The sequence below is a fragment of the Vicugna pacos genome, chromosome 6 (assembly GCF_048564905.1).
Source record: "Vicugna pacos chromosome 6, VicPac4, whole genome shotgun sequence".
Taxonomy (NCBI): domain Eukaryota; kingdom Metazoa; phylum Chordata; class Mammalia; order Artiodactyla; family Camelidae; genus Vicugna; species Vicugna pacos.
The window spans coordinates 82347674-82364421 of NC_132992.1; the positions used below are offsets into that span (position 1 = coordinate 82347674).

The window sequence follows — 16748 nt, forward strand, 5'->3', positions numbered from 1 at the left end:
TTGTTCAGCCAAAAGTAACATTAGTGAGCTTCCAACTGATGAAAATGAGATAGGGCAAGAAGGCTGCCTGCACTGAGTAATTGCCAAGGTTGGACGTTCTTCCTTTCCAAATGTGTCATGTCTGAACCAGGTCCCTGTGGTACTTAGTGTTCTGTTACATTTCTGAATAGTGTTTCCCAGAATCAGAGTACCCATCAGGATATAATTTATGGCCTAGAGAGAGAGAGAAAAATTAGTAAAGATAACACATTACTTACTATACTTCTAATGTAGTTTCCACCACGAACTCTTTATTATTATGGGGAATTTCTATCAAGGGCTGTCAGCTGGGATTGTGTTTAAGCATTCAGAAAAACAACAAAGATTTTAGAAATACTCCAGGAAGTCTCAACCTTGGAAAATAATGAGCCCAGAAATTGAGTTTAGGTCAAAGGCCATTACTGGATAGTTTTAAATTCTAGGGAGTAGGTAAATTGGAATGTTCCATGGATACATTCCAGAGTTCCAGAAAGGTTACTTAGGCTCAGATGCTGGGGGCGGGGGGAGTTATTTATCAATTTGAAAATAACTGCAGTTTTACATCCTTCAATAGATGACATTAGTCCTAGTTGAGCTGGCTGAGATTGTGACATTTTTGAGAGATGCTGTCATTTTACTTCCTTGATAGTAAAGCCAAATTCTTAAGATTAAAGAATAAGGATTAAATAAAGATCACATTACAATCCTCGGGGAGTATATTTCTTGCAATATGATCCTTTCTCTTAACCTGAATCCTGACTAATAAAGAGTAAATTGTTGGTAAAATGTAAATGATGGAAACTTTTGGAGAAAACAACCACATTATCTTAGAGAAGAAAAGGTCAGATCTAGACAGATAATTAGGAAGAAAGAGTGTTCCTGTTTTAAATCATAGAAGGCAGACCTTCTTCCTGTGTTTGAAACTCGAGTTTCTATGGGCACCAGCACTTTTATTACTGTTCACCTGCCCCACGTCTGCTCTGATCTAATAGCTTCCATTTCTTCCTCTCTCCTGGATTGTCTTTTTAAAAAACCAGTCCCTTTAAACCTTCCCCTTTCTAGTACTAGCCTATCTCCTTTGTCACAACATCTTGAAAGGGTAGGTGATGTTTGTTACTCGTCATCTTCCACTTCTTTCTTGATGCTCTTCAATCTGACTTCAACTCCCACCACTACTCAGCTGCTCTCACTAGGCCACTAATGATCCCAATAAGCAAATCCAGAGGGTTTTTTTTTAATATAACAGCTTTTTAAAGATACTATTTATATACCACACAATTCTCACTTTTAAAGTGTACCATTTGATTGTTTTTAATATGTTCACGGTTAGGCAGCCATCACTATAATCAATTTTATTTGCTTAATTATTTATTTTTATTGAAGTATAGTCAGTTACAATGTGTCAATTTCTGGTGCACAGCACAATGTCCCAGCCATACATCTATATACATATATTTGTTTTCATATTGTTTTTCATTAGAGATTATTACACGAAACTGAATATAGAAGAAATTTATTTTTTATCTATTTTATATATAGTAGTTACTATTTGCAAATCTTGAACTCCCAAATTTATCCCTCCACCCCCTTTCCCCCAGTAACCATAAGATTTTTTTAGTATGTCTGCAAGTCTGTTTCTGTTTTGTAGATGAGTTCGTTAGTGTCTTCTTTCTTTTTTTAGATTCCACATATGAGTGATACCATATGGTATTTTTCTAATATAATCAATTTAAAAACGCTTTTGCTATCCCCAATAGAAATGTCATACCCATTAGCAGAATTTGTTAAATCTGTAGATTGATTTGGGGACTGTTGCCATCTTAACAACGTGAAGTCTGGTCCCTGAACATGGGATGTCTCAGTGGTTAGTTTTTAGTCTTTATCTCACTTGACCTCTCTCAGCATTTGTCCTGACCACATTCTTAAAACTCTTCTCCTTTGACTTCTGTAGTGCCATCCCTTTTCTGAGTTCTCCTATTTTTTAGAGCACCCCTCAGTCTCATAAAAGACTCCAAATTGCCCAATGGTTTCATGCCTTGTCTTCTACTTGTCCTTTAAATCTTGTTCTTCAGGGTCCCATTCCCCACCCTTTAAATTTTTCACTTTTTGCTCTTCCTTAGAGTGCATTCTCTCAAAGTACATTCAACTACCACACACTTGCTAGTGATTCCAAGTTTATATTTTAGATTCTATCTTCTCTCCTGACTCTATATCCTTATTTCCAACTTTCAGCTGGAATCTCCACTTGGATAGCTCAGAGCCACCTCAAATTCAAAGTAAAAGAAGTACTCATCAGTAGCTTCTCCAAATCTATTTCTCTTCCTGTATATTCCATCTCAGGGATAAGGACTTTGGCCCTGAGGTGCTCAGAGTCTAGATGGGACATGAAAATATAGATATTCTCCAAAATGAAACAGAAAAAACACTAAAAGAAATGAATAAAGCATAAGTGAGTTCAGGGACTACTCTAAGCAGGAGTCCTCTAAGGAGGGGAGGGGACAAAAAATATTTCAAGAAATAATGAGTGAAATATTTCCAAATCTGATGAAAACTATAAATCCACAAACCCAAGAAATGGGATGAACTGCATGAACAAGAAACATGGAGAAAATTACATTAAGGCACATCAAAATCAAATTGTTCAATACCAGTGATAAAGAGTAAATCTTCAACCCACACCAGGTCTGTAAGCATCTCAGTGGAGGGGTTGCAAGGGGTCCCCATCCCCCAGTGCTCACTTCCTGCTTTCTACAGCCATTGAGCAGAAGCAAGCGAAGTGAAATTTCCTAAGAACCTGGAGGATTCTCCACTCCCATCATCTTGGAGACCCTAGTCATGATGTGGATGAAGAGCCACCTGCAAGATGGACACGAGTGACAAGCTACACTGTGAACCCGAGCACTCCATGCCGGTGCCACCAGCCCATGGGTCTTTGAGGGGACACTCCAATTGGACTGCCAAATTCCCCAGTTTTCCCTGGGATATTACAGAAAATTATTTGTATGATTAATGAAAACAAAACACACCTCATGGCAAAAAAAAAAAAAAGTAAATCTTCAAAGCAGCTGGGGAAAAAAAGACTACTGATAAAGGAATGGATATAAAGCAGATTTCTTGTTGGAAACAGTGAAAGCAAGAGGGCAGTGGAGAAACATCTCTAAAGAACTGAAAGTCAACCTAGAATTCTACACCTAGTGATGACATCTTCAAGAATAAAAACAAAATGAAGATTTTTGGACAGCATTATAAGGAAATAGACTTTTCAGAGAGAAGGGAAATAATCCCTCATAGAGATGAATCAACACACAGTAATGAAGAACACCAAAAATGGTAACTACATGAGTGAAAATATAAGATATTTTATTATTTCTTATTCTTTAAATATTTTTTTCAAACATAATCTACTATTTAAACAAAAATAATAACCACGTGATACGGAGTTTATAACATATACGTAAGTAAAATGTATGATGACAATAGCACAGAAGCTGGGAGAGGAGAAATGGAAATATACAGTGTTAAGCTTTTTATACTATATATGAAGTGATTGAATAGCACTAGAGGACGGGCTGTACTAAGTAAAAGATGTATATACTATAAAGCATTTGTTAAAATAACAAAGGAGTTGTAGCTAATAGGCAAACAAGGGAAACAAAATGGAATCATGAAAATACTTGATTAAAAAGAAGGTCAATATGAACATGGATGCAAAAATGTTCCACAGAATATTAACAAATCAAATTCAACAGTACATTAAAAGAATCATACACCATGATCAAGCAGATTCATTTCAGGGAGGCAAGGTGGTTCAACACCTGCAAATCAGTCAATGTGATACAGCACGTTAACAAAATGAATGATAAAAATCATACGATCATCTCAATAGATGCAGAAAAGCATTTGGCAAAATTCAAAATCCATTGATGATTAAAATACTCTCAATAAAGTATAGAGGGAATGTACCTCAACATAATAAAGGCTGTATATGACAAGTTCACAGCTCTTATCATACTCAATAATGAAAAACTGAAAAATTTTGCTCTAAATGAGGAACAAGACAAGGATGTCCACTCTTACCACTTTCATTCAGCATAGTATTGGGAGTACTAATCAAAGAAGTTAGGCAAGAAAAAGAAACAAAAAACATCCAAGTCAGAAATGAACAAATATAATTGTCTCTATTTGCAGATAACATAATATTACATAGAAAAACCCTAAAGACTCCACAAAAAAACTGTTTGAAATAATAAGTGAATTCAGTAAAGTTACAAGATAGAGTCAATATACAAAAGCCAGTTGTGTTTCTATACACCAATCACAAACTTCAGAGAAATTAAGAAAACAATCCCATTTACAATTTCATTGCAAAGAATAAAATATCTGGGAATAAATTTAACCACCAGGGTGAAAGACCTGTATAATGAAAACCATAAGACATTGATGAAAGCAACTGAAGACAACACAAATAAATGGAAAGATATTCCGCACTTAAGGGTTGTAAGAATTAATATTGTTAAAAATTTCCATACTATTTAAAGCAAACTACAGATTCAATGCAATTCCTGTCAAAATTCAAGTTACATTTTTCACAGAAATAGATAGGACAATACTTTATGTATGGCACCACGAAAGACCCTGAAAAGCTAAAGCAATCTTGAGAAAAAAGAACAAAGCTGGAGGCATCACACTTCCTGATTTCAAACTATATTACAAAGCTATATAAATCAAAATAGTATTGGCATCAAAATAGACACATAGATTAATGAAGCAGAATAGGGAGCGCAGAAGTAAACCTACACCTACAATTAATTTATGACAAAGGAGGCAAGTATATACAATGGGAATGGATGGTTTCTTCAAAAAATGGTACTGGGAAAACTGAACAGCCACATGAAAAAGAAAGAAACTAGACCACTATCTTATACCATGCATAAAAATTAATTCAAAATGTATTAAAGACTTGAATGTAAGACTTGAAACCATAAGACACCTGTAAGAAAATATAGGTGGTAAGATCCTTCATGTAAGTCTTGGCAGTTATTTTTTTTATCTGACATGAAAGGCAAAAGGAACAGGAGCAAAAATTTAAAAAAGGAACTATATCAAACTAAAATGCTTCTGCAGAGCAAAGGAAACCATCAACAAAATGAAAAGACAACTACTGAATGGTAGAAAATAATAGCAAATCATATATCTGATAAAGGGTTAATATCCAAAACATGTAAAGAATTCATACAACTCCAAAGCAGAAAACAAAACAAAACAAAAAAAAACAACCCCCAACAAACCAAAACAATTTGATTGAAAAATGAGCAGAGGATCTGAATAGACATTTTTCTAAAAAAAAAAAAATAAGTACAGATAGCCAATGGTACATGAAAAAGTGTTCAACATCACTACTAATCATCAGGAAAATGCAGCCCAAACCACAATGATCTACCACCTCACACCTGTTACAGTGGCTGTTATCAAAAAGACAAGACATAACAAGTGTTGGTGAGGATATAGAGAAAAGGGAACCCTCGTGGCACTATTGGTGGGAAGGCAAACTGGGGCAGTGCCTATGGAAAACAGTATGGAGGTTCCTCAAAATGTAAAAATAGAACTATCATATGATCCAGTATTTCCACCTTTGGGTATTCATACAAAGAAAATGAAAACACTAACTCAGAAAGGTATCTGTCCCACCATGTTCACTGGAGCTTATGTACAATAGCCAAGATGTGGAAACATTGTGGCCATTGATGAATTGATGGATCCAGAAGACATGAGATACATATATATACAATTCAGCCATAAAAAGAAGGGAAATCCTGCCATTTTCAAAACATGGATGGACATTATGAGGGCATTATGCTAAGTGAAATAAGTCAGAAAGAGGAAGACAAATACCACATGATCCCACTTATGTGTGGAATCTTAAAAAAAAGAAAAGAAAGAAAAAAAGCTCATAGATACATATTTACAGAGAACAGATTGATGGTTGCCAGAACTGGAAGGTGGTGATGGAGGGTGAAATAGGTAGAGGAGGTCAAAAGGCACAAACTTCTAGTTATAAAATAATAAATCATAGGGATGTAATGTATAGCATGATGATCATACAGTTAATACTGTATTGTATATTTGAAAATTGCTACGGGAGTAGATCTGAAGAGTTCTCATCACAAGAAAAAGATGTAACTGTGAATGATGATGGATGTTACCTAGGCTTATTGTGTTGATCATTTCATAATATATACATATATTGAATTGTCATGTACACCTAAAACTAATATAAGGTTATATGTCAGTTACATCTCAATTAAATTTTTAAAAAGACTTTATGGAAGTTTTATTGTTTTATATTATGTAATGATGGTTCTTTTTTCTTTTTAAAAGGCTATCCTACCAGATCATAGCCTTGCAATTTTTTCTTGTAGGAATTGCTTGGTCATTCTCACAAATCTTAGAGCTATCTACTTCATTGTATTTTTACTTACACTAATTTTTTCTTTTTTCAGGGGAAAATGGGCATAGATAAAACCCATGTATAAGTAGCAATTCTGGGTGCTATCGGCAGAGTAAATAAAGGAAAAATTAGAGAAGTGCATTTTCTTCTGATGAAAAAACTTTGAAAATTATGTGTTGGCTGAGGAAGCTCTAGGCAAGTTATTAATTTCCACAAATTTCAAGAAATATAGGTAGTACTTAAAACAAAATGGAGTTTGTTGAAGTGATGTCTCAGGTATTTGAACCGCTCAGCATTCAGTTCAAACCTACTTTCAGTTCCACCCTTTACATGTCTTCCCTATAGGCCACCTGTGTGGCAGCCAAACATAATTATTAGTTCTCAGAAGGTTCAGCGCACCTTTGAGGTTTTGGGTGTGATTTTTCTGTCAGCCTTAAATACTTTTAACCTCAACCTCTGTATCTTGAAAACTTAGGACCCCTTCAGATCCAGCTCCCTCAGGAATTGCTCCCTAATTAGGTGAAATGAATGTCTCCTACTCTGAATTCCCACAACAATGTACCTGCACCTTCCTGTAGCCTCAAAAAAAACAAAACAAAACAGCAAACAAACAAAAAACCAAAACAAACAAAAAACAGAAAAGAAAGGCAGAAAAGAGGAAAAAAGAAACAAAGAAAAGATGGCACCCATTGAAAACAAATAACATGGTAGATTTAAACCTAATTGCATTGGTAATTGTATTAAATGGGCTTAAACAACAGAAATTTATTTTCTCACAGTTCTGGAGGCTGGGAAGATCAAGATCAAGGTGAGAGCCTGTTTGGTTCCTGGTGAGAGCACTCTTCCTGGTTTGTAGATGGCAGCCTTCCTGCTGCGTCCTCACCTGGCAGAGTTTGGCGTGTCTTCCTCTTCTTATAAGGTCACCAGCTATATTGAGTTAAGGCCCCACTCTCACTTAACTTGAATTACTTAATTACTTTATTATCTTCTATATCTGCAAAGATGGTGACATTGGAAAAATGAATATATCACAATTAAATGTCATTTTTTTTCTTTTACAGATACTTTAAGTGCTAAAAAGTTTAGGAGCTCTATAAAAGTTTTTTTGAAGAAGGATTGAGAACATATGGGAGAAATCACTGGATGAAGGATCAGTAGTTTGCTGACAATCAGGGAGGAGAGATAGGCTATGGAAAGGCATTCCAGGCAAGGCTTTGGGGGCCACTGGGATACGAATTTGGCTGCATGGGAGTCAGACAATAGCAGCAGGAGTGGGCTGGTCATGAGAGCGCAATCTGGAGGCTCAGGAAGGACTGGCATGTAGAAGGTTTTGAATCCCAGGTTAAAACCTTTAAGTTTTACCTGAGGGTTGAAAAGTAAGCAGGTAGTTTTGTAAGAATTGATCTGGACACAACGTTTAGGATCAGTTAAAGAATATAGAGTTGGATATAGATTTTAAATCAAGTTTTCTAGGAAGAGCATGAAAATGAATATATTTGCACTAGGTAATAGATAAAATTTTCTCAACTGCATGGCATATGCAACTGATCAGATAGTTCATGCCATACTTCTGCTTGGTTACCCCCTTTTCTCTTTCCCATCTGTGCTAAAAAGCGTAAAAAATCACCTAGTCACAGCTCATGCAAAGAATACTGAATATCACAGATGGTGCTTCATTAATTACGGTTTGCAACAAATAGTTTTCTTAACAAGCTTTCTGTCTTTTCACAAATGCAGGGCTGGGAGTTATGTAATATTTTTATTTTTCATGAAACAGGAACTTTGGGGAAATGCAAAAACATTAATACTAACTATAGGGTTCTATATTATAATTTTTGTTACAACTAGTGTCTTGGGGAAGACTCTGGTGATGCTGATGTACCTGAAAGTTTGAGAACCACTTTGCTAGAAGGTTTCTTTTCTTTTTTTTTTTTTAAATTGTATTGTTTAATTATTTTATTTTGGCAGAGGGGGAGGTAAATTAAGTTTATTTATTTTTGTAGGAGATACTGGGGATCGAACCCAGGACCTCGTGCATGCTAAGCCTGCGCTCTACCAATTGAGCTATACCCTCCCTCTGCTAGGACGTTTCTAAGAGCATTTTTTAATCTCGAAGTTCCTTAAAAAACACACACTATGAAAGCTCTTTCAGGAAGAAACAGATAACCTAAACAGCCCTATATGTATTAAAGAGTCTACCTGTTCATACAACTCGAATGGGAAATGTCCAATACAGTGCCAGTGGGAGGTGTCTCCGATCCCTTAAAAGAGAGAGAGATCTAGGCCAGCTTTTGAGACTCTCATAAAATACTTGTGAACAGAGGTGGGGAGAAAGGACATCACAATAATAAGTAATTATTATGTATGATGTGACCACTGCTTGCAATCTTTACAACACTACATATTAACTATTATGATTCCCCTTTTCCTGGTGATAACCTCGGAGAAGTCACATAACTTGCCCAAGTTTACTCGGATAGTAAAAGGCAGGAAACAGCTGGTATCCTAGCAAGCTATCTTCTTTCAACCAGTTAAGAACAGATAGGCTGTAAGTTTGGTTTTTTGTGTGTCTATGAGGGATAAATTAGGAGTTTGGGATTAGTTGATACAAACTACTATATATAAAATAGATAAATAAGTTCCTAAAATATAGCAGAGGGAACTCCATTCAAAATCTTGTCATAATCTATAATGAAAAAAGAATATGAAAAAGAATGTATATGTATAATTTAATAAGCTGTACACCAGAAACTAACAAACACTGTAAATCAACTATAGTTCAATTTAAAAAAGAACAGATAAACTAGCAAAAATAGAAGACGAGGTGGTAGCTCCCCACAAGTTGGAGAAATGAGGTGTGGCAGGGAACAAATGGTTCGCAGACAATGAGATGTCTCCCATTAGAATGGGTCCTGACATCTCCATGAATTCTGTGGGTCACAAAGTGCTTTCATGATCTTCTCTGATCCCCTCAGCAACTCTCTGGGGCTAGCAGTCCAGCAATTCATATCCCCATCCTACAGATGGGAAAAACAAAATTCCGAGAGATAAAATGATCCACCTACAGTCACACAGCTGGTAAGAGACAGATGAGGGATTTAACAACAGGTCTCCTATTCCCTGCTGCACCAAGCATTTCCACTCTCCCGACCACGCAGCCTGCTAATAACATAGAGACGAACTGAAAGGCACAGCTGCATGTGTTAAACTTCCCAGGCAAAGGAGAGCTGTGATTAGAAACAGTTACCTGAAATAGTTCTGAGCATGTCTTTAGATACATTATACCGAGTAAGCATGGAAGATGTTCATTGGTCCCAAAGGAAGCAGCGGAAGATCCAAAATGGCTCTGCCAGAAACTAGCTGTGTTTCAAACCCTGCATTCTGAACTGTGCAAGCTTACAGTGGACTTATTTTGGTTTTATAGTCCCTGATAGGGTTTCATTCAGAAAGAGAATGTCTCAAGAACTTTGACTGAAAAGCACCTGTGTTCTTAGTACTGTGCTACGCTCCGATACTGATTTTGTTAACAAGTCCAAGCTCACACCACTCGCCGCACGACAAGCCAATACATTGAGAGAGAAGTTGTTGGGGCAAGGAATAATGACTTTATTTGGAAAGCTAGCAGACTTAGAAGATGTCCTGAAGCTGTAGGCAAATTTCTTAACTCGCAGCAAAAACAATAGAATACAAATGTTACAGTAAAAGAAACAGATCCAATTTGGAGTCATGTTTGCTCTTCCCTATTACAATTTCCCAGAACAAGTCTTCTTAGTTTCATATCCATGAAGCTCATTAGCAAGCAGCTTTTCCAGGTGTTACAGTGACACTCACTAGCAGGAAGGGAGGTGACTGAGCTGAGAAAATCTGAGTCCAGGTCACCGCCAAGAGGTCCACCTTAAGCATGACATTTGAAGTTGGAGCCTCCTGTGTTTTTTCTCTTTAAAATAGTCAGTCACCTGGATCTTGCAATTAACCCCAAAGCAAATCTATATTTGTTTTAATATAAAAATAGTATTTTCCTCACATCTTCACATAAAACAGCTGTTCCAGGACAAAGTTCTAAAATTTAGTCTATAGTTTCCCCAGCAGTACCCACACTCTATACTTTCTATTTCTCAGCTCTTTGTAGAAGAATTAAGTGGTTGAAATTTGCCTTGTTTGGCACCTTCCTCTCCCCACCTCCCCCTCTGGCTCACCCAGCCTCCTTCCCCTGTGATCAGGGCTCAGGGTCCTGTCCTGCCCTGTTCAGCAATGTCTCCTGTTCTGGATTTTTGTGCCCCTTTGCCCAAATTTGCCAGTTCTGTATCTTCTTCCACCAAGATTGTGCCAAATCACTGTCTAATTGGACACTTTTATGTGTCTTTTCCTCCTAAATAAAATATTTGTAGTTTCACATGGGATTTCAGGCATCACAGTGGACTTACATGAGAGATATTTGGGGGCAAGAAGAGATCTGAGGCATAGCTCAGCTCACACCCTGAAAGCAACTGTTATAGGAAAGAACAAATCTGACTTCATATTGAATCTCTTTTACTTTAACCCTTATTTTCTATCTCTTTTGCTACAAATTAAGCAATAAAGGGATGCTGCCTGTAGCTTGATGTATACATAATGACCCAACTCTGGGAATACTGCCTCCCATGCCTGAGTGTTAAGCTAAAATACCTTTGTTCAGCTCACAGGAAACATCCTGACCAGGCTCACCTGTAAATGGCTGCAGGAAAGAGGAAATGAACACACCCCCTCCAGAGTCGGGCTGGAACCAGGAAACATTTGCAACAACTTATTGCCTTTTTTACTTTACCTCCTCACCTCCCCCTCTTTGTTCTATAAAAGAAACTAGTATCCAAACCTGGGCAAGATGGTTCTTTGGGACACTAGTCCACCATCTTTTCCATCTGCTTTCTATTCCTTGCCCCGACAACTCATCTCTCTATTGGCCTGTCATGTGAAGTGCAGTATGAGCTTGGAGTCAGTAGTAAAACCACCTTGGCAGGGACACTGCTCTTGCACATCCCAAAACCATGGGAGCAGCTGATGAAATTATAGCAGAAAGCCAGAAAGTTTTACATCCTAGTTATTTAAATAGCTTTCCTGGGTTTTCACCATAGTATTGCTTGGAGTTGTACTTGGTGGCATTTAATTTTCAAATCTGATGGACGTATATGACAACAATGACAGCAGGATTCAAAGAAAGGTTGGTCCGCACCCAACCTGGTTTCCAGATTCCCAGGGGACCAGGAAATGATGGTGGCACTTGGTTTATCCCTCGGGTAAACCATTGCTCATTGAGATTTGAGTCTGTTTCTAGCATGTCCTGTTAAAATTCTCAGGACCTACTCTCCTATGAGTAAAAGTGTTAATTACAGTTTCAAAGCTGTAAAAAGCAACGCAATGTTTTTGGAAAGCAGTGGGAGGATGAATAAGTGTTTGGACACACTTTCTGTGCTAGCTTCACTCACACATCCATTTCTGCCCACGTGGTGCCATGCAGATTACACCTTCGGGGTTCTGTGGGGTGGTTTCTTTGCACATCCATGTGTATGTGTGTGTATGTAGGTGTATATATGGTGGAGGACATCAAATTCTTTTTTTTTTATTACAAGTTAATCTCATCCTGAGAGTTGAGATGTAGATGCCATTTGGGAAATTGAAATCTTCTATTTGCTTTTAATATAGAGACAATCCTTATGGTCATGGGAACTCAGTAGGCATACTGTTATGGTGCCATGACCCCTCTTGGAGGTATCTGCGCCCTATCCACAGACACCTACCCCTCCTGCCACAGCTGGTGGGACGAGGAGGAGCAATTTCATTGGCTAGCTCTCTCGCATGGGGTGTGAACTAAAGGGCAGTGAAGAGTTAGGGTTGCCGAGGAGGAGAGTCAGAGAAAGTTCTCTTTAGCATCCGTCTACTGATCTGGAAAATTCATAATCTCTTTTTGTGTCTTTTTAGTAGTTATTCTTAATATTAAGAGGCATACTTAATTTAAGTCTATTTTAAATTTAACATTTCCACCCTTTGCCTGCGTAATTCAAAACCCTCCAACCTTACATGGTAACATATTACAAGTACTTTAATCTCACCTTGTATCTATAACTCTCAAAAGAGTCATTTTTTACTATTATTGCTATTGCTTGTTTAGATATACCTATGTGATGATCAGTTTCTTTGTTCACAGTTCTTCTTGTAACTCCTGGCATCTGGTTATAAATTCTCAGGGAGACTTACTATACATTTGGTATGTTTTGCTTGGATGTAAAAATGTATATTCTCTGGGCAAGAGATGTCGGATTTTTTTCCTCTAAAATGTACATCTTTTTTCCTATTCATTTTATTATTCATGATATCTATGTCCTTACTGTCTTCTTTATCTATTAAATTTGTCAGATTCTTGAAAGCATAGTAACTGATAAATAATTTCACAGGGTTTTGATTCGAGCATTAAATAAAATTGTGTATGTATACACACCCAACTTCTAACTCGGTGCTTTTCCACTGAGCCAGTGTGTGCTCAGTCTCTTTCCTTCTCTTTCTCCTCCTTTTATAACAGTCCAAGTCTTTGATGGCCTATGGTGTGATGGACAAAATCTAGAACAATATTGTCTTACCCTAATATAATTTTATTTGGGGAATCTCACAGTGCTGGTAGCTGGAAGTTCAAGATCAGGTTCTCAGCAGGACTATCCTCCCTCTGAAGGCTTGGCCTAGGTGGCCAGCAGCCACTTTGGCTTGTCACTGCCATATTCCAGTCTCTGCCTCCCTGTGTGTATGTATGCTTTCTCTCTTCTTAAAAGGACACCAGTGATTAGGTTTAGGGCCTGTTCTAATACAATATGACCTCATCTGAGCTAATTACATCTCCAAAGACTCTATTTCCAAATTTTTGAGATTCCAGGCGTCAATAATATTTGGAGGATGCTTTAACTCACCACTGGGAATGATGTATACGGGTATAGTGGTCTGATTCTCTGAATGAAGTCTGTTACTTCCAGTCACCTTTGCTGGGGCCATCCCTCCCTGAAAGAGGGTTTTAAGGTCACTTTGAGAGCAAAGGTCTCGGTAGATTGTACACGGTAGAATGCTACTGGGGCCTCCTGGGCCACGACCCGAAAGGTATTCTAATAAAAGAGAGACTGAAGTGCCCTTTTGCAAATTGGAAAAGTGCTGGCTGCACACCCTGCAGGATCTGGAAAAATGAACCTCCTCCTTACTCTTTTTTTCATAGTCTTGATAAAAAAGCTCTGACTCAAAGGAAGAAAACACTACCAGCGGGGGGCCATGTTTGTGATGAAGTCCACACAAGAGTAACAAAAGCCTGCTGGGAGGAATAAGGGCTATTATAAATGTGGCAGAATTAGTGTAGAACTGGGGCCACATCTTCGCGTTGAACACATGGGCTTAAATTCTAGGGCATGAAAGGCCAGTAAAGGAAGGGATGTTAGCAGGCAGTGGGGAAAGATTTATCTTGGGAAGAATATTTAGATGGCAGTTATTTATTCATTCAACAAACCCTTCCTGAAGGCCCACTATATGCCAGGCCCTGTATTAGATTAGGTTTCTCTTCTTCAGTATAACTCAAATACCACATATGACATATTTTCTTATGATTATTTACTCAAAAAATGTAGAAAAGCTCATCTGAGGATGATCTCGTGTTGTTCTAAGCACTGAGTTAACTACAGCGTGGAGTGTTGATGTAAAATAACTAGGCACCGGACTCAGAGTTAAATAGCAAATGTCAGGGTTTGTATGAGGCACAGAGATTCAGACAAGATCAGCATGAAGTACAGGGGAGATTGTACTCAGATCTGCCAACATAAGCTGATTCCTAAGCCAGGTCATATTAGATGTTGTATAAAGGTCAAGAGAAAAGAAACAGTAAGCTTTATCAGATATTCAGGAAAATGTGTTGCTTTTTGGATTTATGTAAAAAAGCAATTGCTAGAAGGAAAAAAGTTGAAACATCTTCTACTAAAACAGTTTTGCACATAAACCTCAGCTGTTGTGGTATGATTTCTTTTATCTCAAAAATGTGACTTTTGATAAAGTGTCCAGGAAGCTCAGAGAGACCAGAGGCTTTCTTTTCTCTCCATAGGCACCAATCCATGTGTTCATTCATTTAGTCACATTTTGGAAGGCCCACCGGGAGCTAGCCGCTAGCTGGTCATGGAGTCACAGCAATCTGAAGCCAGAAGAACTTGTACAGAGTGTTTAATTCTTCCCCTTTATGTCTCAGATGAGGAAATTGCCTATAATGTTGACCGGCCTGGCTTGAGGTTATCAGTGGCCGGGGGAACCGGGTCTTCTGAGTCACATCAAATGCTCTTTCTGCAAGGCCATTGTTATGGGAAGAATGTTTGTGTTCTCCCCAAATTCATATGCTGAAGCCCTAACTTCCAGTATGACGGTATTTGGAAGTAGGGCCTTTGGGAGGTAATTAGATTTGGGTGAAATCATGAGGATGGAGCCCCCATTATGGGATTAGTGCCCTTGTAAGAAGAAGAAGGGAGACCAGATCTCTCTCTCTCTCCCCCATGTGAGGACACAGTGAGAAGGCAGCCCTGTGCAAGCTGTGAAGGGGGCCCTCACCAGGAGTGGAATCTGCTGGCACCTTGATCTTGGCCTTCTCCACTTCAAAAACTCTGAGAAATGCCTGTTCTTTAAGCCACTGGTCTATGATGTTTTACTATAGTAGCCCAAGCTAAGACAGTCTTATTATCCCTTAAAAAATGTGTTTGGTATTTTTTGTTTGTTTTTCGCCAAGGTCCTGGTATCAGCTTACTTTTCTATTATTTTAAGCAACTTCCTTCATCTGACTCCATTTTCTAAAGCAAAACAAAACAAAACAAAAAACCAAAATGGAGTTTGAAGAAGTCAAATCCAAATACTAAAAAGCAAAGAAATGACAAACAAATAAATAAAACCTGAATGACAAAGACATTTGAATCCCTATGAACCTATTTCATCACAGTCAGCATGATAAAACTCTGGTACGACATAATTTGGGTAATTCTGAGAATCTGTAAATGTAAATAATAGTAGTGGAGGATCTCTTAGGTCTTTTTCAACCTGAAATTCTACGATCCCTTTTTTTTTTCTGTTTGAAACCCGGAATTTCATCTATAAGCTATAACTGACCTAAAAGGTTGTTCTTTTTCAAGGGATAATTAGCAACAGATTTAGTTCTGTTCCAACAGTTAATTCAATTCCATTCATTTCTCTGCAGCCCAGTATAACCATATATGCCATGATTTTACATCTTCGACACTAAAATGTGTATGTATATCCCCTTAAGGCAAAGTAACAGAAGTTTTCATAAAATCTATATTACTTTTTATTACAACCAGAGACTTGGAGATATAAAACCTATTTCTTATGCAATTCCAGCATCAAGTTAGGAGACAACTTTCCTTCCACATGAGAATGAGTGTCTTCTCCGCAAAAATCATTATTGCAAGGTTTCTGAAAAAGTGATGTCTGTTTTCAGAGGAACCAGACAAGAATTAATTTATCTTTGTCTACCTGTGTGAATGTTGGATATTCAGGAGTTGGTGATTTTGTGTCAGTTATTCATTCGTAAGTGTTCTAAGTATCCCTGCATAAGGGACTTGAAGATGGAAAAACAGGTCGCGTTTCTGGCCTAAGGTCACACACTTAAGTAGCAGACCCCACTGCGAGCATGCTTTTCCACCCCCAGATCAGCTGGGACTCACTGGCGGTACCGCACCCATGCTGATGGAGCCGAACATTACTCACAGGAACAGCTTTTGGAAGTCCTGGATTCCTTGCAGTGTGGTGTGAAGACCATACTAGAGAAAATCAGCTCAGGGAGAGGGTGCTTGTTAAGAACACAGATCCCTGGACCTTCTGGCCATCCCTCCTGAATCAGATCCCGGGGACGAAAGGTCCCCAGGAAAAAGCGTTTTAGACATGCTCTGTGGCTGATTCGTAAGCTTACAAAGGAGGAGAACTGTTTTCAGAAGGGACATCGACTCATAGCCGAGTTATCACCATAGCAACCAAAGAACCCATCACTTGAACTGTATTCCACATGATTTCCTGTTTACTGTCTTCTACTTTAAATGATAGATAAGAGAGGAAAAAAAAAAACCCACAAAGATCTGGTTGGCAAGTCATCATTTATTCATTAACACAACTTCGAGTCCAGAAACAGCCTGACATGACAACTTTTCTATCTCGGTTATGGTCCCCTCCAGACAATAGAGTGACAGGGTCATGGATCCCTTTCAACAGCCCAGAGATGTGTTCGCCCCAGGGT

At 38.1% G+C, this 16748-nt stretch overlaps 1 long non-coding RNA gene across 1 annotated transcript; it reads right to left on the reverse strand.

Annotated features, from left to right (window-relative positions):
* Positions 1 to 147: 147 nt before the first annotated feature.
* LOC140696994 (uncharacterized) lies at positions 148 to 16433 on the reverse strand. Its single transcript, XR_012073792.1, has 3 exons — positions 16226 to 16433; positions 7244 to 7460; positions 148 to 213 (listed from the first exon to the last, which is right to left on the reverse strand). It is a non-coding gene; the product is annotated as an uncharacterized lncRNA (long non-coding RNA).
* Positions 16434 to 16748: the final 315 nt, after the last annotated feature.